This window comes from Euprymna scolopes, chromosome 14 (genome assembly GCF_053919585.1).
Source record: "Euprymna scolopes isolate OS-2025 chromosome 14, ASM5391958v1, whole genome shotgun sequence".
NCBI classification, from domain to species: domain Eukaryota; kingdom Metazoa; phylum Mollusca; class Cephalopoda; order Sepiida; family Sepiolidae; genus Euprymna; species Euprymna scolopes.
The window spans coordinates 106,411,003-106,416,002 of record NC_136495.1 but is presented as its reverse complement, the minus strand read 5'-3'; the positions used below and the strand labels follow the sequence as shown (position 1 = coordinate 106,416,002).

The following is a 5,000-nucleotide window of genomic DNA, read 5'->3' as shown; positions in this document are numbered from 1 at the left end:
GAAGATGGAGAAGGGACGAGCATCGGTTTGGCCACTGCCGAGCGTACACCCAAATCAGAGAACGTCTTCAGTAATTATAGTTAAAATACGTGTCTTTTTGTTTTTTGTTTTTTTTATATGTGGTGCTTACTTTCTTTTTTTTTTCATTTGTTTAATCACAGAACTACCATCTGCAGCTACAACGATCAAAACCATATACAAACGAACGGTCTACGTCGGTTGGTTGAACGACTGTCCGTAAACCGTAGACGCGTCATTGAGAGAAACCACTCATAGAGACTGTCACTCAGATGAAAATATAAAAATAAAGAAACATCAAAAATAAAAAAGGGGAAAATATTACTTACCTTGAGATTTGTAAATACACACAATCCTTATTTTCAGCAAATCGTGAAAATATGTAATTATAAAGACACAAATATATCTTTTTTTATTTATATATGTTTTGTTTTTTTTTGCATTGCGACGTATATAAACATGTATATGCATACACACATATGTATATGAGCGTATATTTATAAATAAATAATTTTCGTGGCTTTCTTGTTTTTAAATAATTCTTGGAGGCTATTATAAACTTTGGAATAGTATGTATTTTGCATAATTTGCAAGAAATATGGTTTCTTTAATATATATATATATATATATATATATATATATATATATATTAAGATCTATGTGTAGATCTTTTCTTAGCTCTATAAGCTTCAGTGATAATATATATATATATCTATATGCATAAAATTATATATATATATTATATATATGTATGTATGTATGTATGTATGTATGTAAGTATGTATGTATATCAGAGCTTGAGTATGCTCTTATCGAATTTGATTCTGAGCGTGTAAAGACAATATGCTTCGTATTTAGAATTAATACAAATTGAATTTCGATATTAATTTAATTTCTTTCCATTTTGGTATTGACTATAGCCAGATTTTTCACATCTGTGCAGGTTTTGATTCTACTAGATCTGGTTGCATCAGATAACAGATAACGTTTTTATTTTTCTACGTTGGTATTATTATTGTTGTTGTTGTTGTTGCTTTTGTTGGTGGTGGTGGTTTTGATGATGGTGTTGGCGTTTTGATTATTGTTGTTGTCGTTCTTGTGATTGTTGTTGTGATTGTTGTTGTGATTGTTGTTGTTGTTGTTGTTATAGATGCGGTCGGTCTTATTGCTCGTAGTCTCTCGTCGTCGGCGCGGATAAACCCAGGAACAAAAGGACGATCCGAGAATATGGATGCAAAGATTTAGAAATATATACACTTTTTTTTTTGTCTGTTTCTTTTAAAAAAGACGGGGGTGGTAAGTATTTAGTGATCCTTAAAAAGGGTCACCGAGAAACAATTTCAATTTTACGGGAGTTAACTCATGTGGTGATTAGTAACTCCCGTTTTTCTCTATCTCTCTCACTTTCGCACTCTCTCATTGTCCCCCTCTATCCCTCTCTCTCTCTCTTGATTTCTCACGCGATCTTTTTGTCTCTCTCTCTCTATCTATCTCTTTCTCTCTCTCTATCTCATTGTCTATTTAGTCAAAGACGCGACTGCTACTACCGCTGATGTCGATAGAATTGCTACTGTGCAAGCAAACGTGGAATTGCGTGAGCGTCACGCTTGCGGTGAGTGCGCCATTAATGCGATGCAGCAGCCCAAAATAATTGTGCGTGTGTGGTCTCTCTTTCCTTATATATATGTGTGTATATGTGTGTGTGTGTGTGCGTGTGTGTGTGTGCGTGTCTGCATAGTAAAGTATGCGCCGTAGTGTCGCTCACGAGGCAAACTTGAATGATCGTTGAAGTAGTCACAGCGTTACGAATTTCGCTAGTAGTCTTCCGTTCGCATGTATTTTTTTTAATGACGAACGCACATATGTCTTTGAATGCACACATGTTCAAGAACATATAAATATATACAAATATAGATATTAATATAAGTACAGACATTAATTTATATATACTTATAAGTATACATATACATATATATGTGCGTGAGCGTGTGTGTGTATGTGTATATGTGTATATGAGTGTGTGTGTGTGTGATGCACACACAAAACGCACACATATATACATGTATAATTATATATAAATGATGTATTTTGAAATTTAAAGACGCATTGCCAATGCATTTATATTGGTTGTTTAAACCATATACAAACACACCGTCACAGAAACACGCGGGCATGTACGTTATCACCTGTGTGTGTATGTATATATATATATATATATATATATATATATATATATATATATATATATATATATATATATATATATATGCATGTATGTATATTTGTATATGTATGTATGGTCAACTTTTAAGACTTAGCACGGAGTCGAATCTAGATGTTATTAGTAAGTAGAAATATCTCGGAGACTTTTCGTAAAGTGTTTTCTAAGCTCTTCGTAGTAGCAAAATAGTATTCTAATTGTTATAATCAAAACAATATGGACCAAAAATAATAAAATGTTATAAAGCAATATATATATATATATATATATATATATATATATATATATATATATATATGTGTGTGTGTGTGTGTGTGCGTGTGTGTAACTGAATGGATTTTATATTTATGTATTTCTAAAAGTAATCTGAGTTAAATATAGACGTTAATGCTTTATATATATATATATATATATATATATATATATACATACATACATATATATATATTTATAATCAGTTTAAAGAGTATATGCGTATATCTATCTATCTTCTATACTCCTATAAATCTGCGCTTTTCTGTGTATTAATATTCATGTTAAAAGTATTTTTTTTCTATTTATTTGCTTCCCCACCAAAGCAAAGTAGGCACAAGGCCGTTTTTAATGTGGCCTAAAACCAGCTACCCTAAGAGTAGGCAAAAAGGGCACTCTGGTTACCAAAAATAATAATTGTCCCAGTATAGAGGGTTTCCCCTCCATTGACTACACTTTGAAGTATTTATTTGATCCCCCACAAGGCCGATTTTTAATGTGAGGAGTGAAGGGGAAATGGGGACCAACTCCCTGGGGAGTAGGGGAGCTTGATAGTGACAATTGGTATGAGGGGTTGCCCCTACATTGACCAAGGTCTTATATGTCGGGTTGCCCCCACGTATGGTCTTTGCTTGCAGTATCTGCCGAAACAGATGGTATTTATTTGCTCCCCCACCGAACAAATTAGGTACAAGGCCAATTTTTAATGTGAGGAGTGAAGGGAGGGGGAAGGGAAAAGGGGACCAGCTCCCGAGAGGTGGGAAATGGGAGCTGGTTAAAGGTCAGGCATGTGGGGTTGCCCCCACATCTGGTCTTTGCTAGTTATAGCTAGTCATAGCTTGCAGTATCTGCCGGAACAGATGGTATCTATTTGCTCCCCCACTGAGCAAATTAGGCACAAGGCCGTTTTTAATGTGAGGTAAAAACCAGCTCCCCTAAAAGTAGGCAAAAAGGGGGCACTCTGGTTTCCAAAAATAATAATTGTCCCAGTATAGAGGGTTTCCCCTCCATTGACTGGTACAAATTATCTTAAGTGCAGCATCTGCCGGAACAGATGGTATTTATTTGCTCCCCCACTGAGCAAATTAGGCACAAGGCCGTTTTTAATGTGAGGTAAAAACCAGCTCCCCTAAAAGGGGTCACTCTGGTTACCAAAAATAATAATTGTCCCAGTATAGAGGGTTTCCCCTCCATTGACTGGTACAAATTATCTCAAGTGCAGCATCTGCCGGAACAGATACTACACTTTGATCTCGGCCCGAAGGCCAATATGTATTTATTTGCTTCCCCACTAAGCAAATTAGGACCAGGCCGTTTTTAATGTGGAGAGAGAGGAAGGGGGAGGGAAAAGGAGGCCAGCTCCCAATTGGTGGGAAATGGGAGCTGGATAGTGACAAATGGTATCAAGGGTTGATCCTACATTGACCAAGGTCTTATATATGGGGTTGCCCCCACATATGGTCTTTGCTTGCAGTATCTGCCGGAAGATACTACACTTTGATCTTGGCCGAAGGCCAAGGACAACAGAAAAAAAGGCAACCCTCTTTTCTATTTAGAAAGAAAGAAAATATAACTTTATTATATATGGGCCGTGGAACTGCATTCATCTGCAAAGGATCTAGCTAATTTGCATATTCTTTAAACATTCATTTTAATTAATTCCCTATTTCCTTTTTCGATTTTCTTATGGGATGATCATCTTTATTTAACTATCACGTGTAATTATATCAACACAGATATTCTACATAATTTATACTTGCGTAATATTTGCGTAAAAAATATATGATAAACACAACCTTTTATATATATATATATATATATATATATATATATATATATATTTATGCATGCGTATATATATTTGTTAAAAAAATTGCCTACCAAACTCCGCTGTCAGTTTTTGGTCTAAAATATGTAACAAAATATATAGGATATTCAAACCGATGCGAAACTTTATATTTGCTTTTTAGCAGAGGAAATTCGGTACAAAAGTGTGAAAATAAAAAAAAATAATGGAATTTTCCAGGTGAAGGGCGAACGACGGCATTGGGAATATGCATGTGTAACATAATAGCTATTGGTTCATGTTTTAATTTTTAGCATTGTAGCAAACATGTAGTCAGAGCTCGGGCATTAACGACAAAGGAAAAAGTAAATCGTAAGCCAAACATTTTGGTTTTGATTCTCGGTGATGGTACACAAGTCATTTAAAAAAAATTTTTTAACTCATTACTATATATTGGTTCCAATATAAAATGAAAATAAATATAGAAATCTGCATTAATCAAAATACCATATTTAAGCGTATTTTACGACCGGGAATTGCCGGGCGGCCTGCTAGCACACGCACACACACACACACACACACACACACACACACACACACACACACACACACACACATGGCTTCCTTTAGCCTTGACAGACTATGGATACCCACTGTAAGGTGCCTGCGCGTGAAATTTTTATGGGAAGAGTTTCGCAATCTCTTACCACACCTCTCCTTAGT

At 35.1% G+C, this 5,000-nt stretch overlaps 1 long non-coding RNA gene across 2 annotated transcripts in view; it reads right to left on the bottom strand.

Annotated features, from left to right (window-relative positions):
* LOC145293206 (uncharacterized) overlaps nt 1-483 on the bottom strand; it is a 1,032,236-nt gene extending 1,031,753 nt beyond the window's left edge. For both annotated transcript variants that reach the window (XR_013869688.1, XR_013869687.1), the window contains exon 1: nt 348-483. This is a non-coding gene — a long non-coding RNA (uncharacterized LOC145293206). The remainder of the gene's footprint in view (nt 1-347) is intronic.
* Between the last annotated feature and the right edge of the window lie 4,517 nt (nt 484-5,000).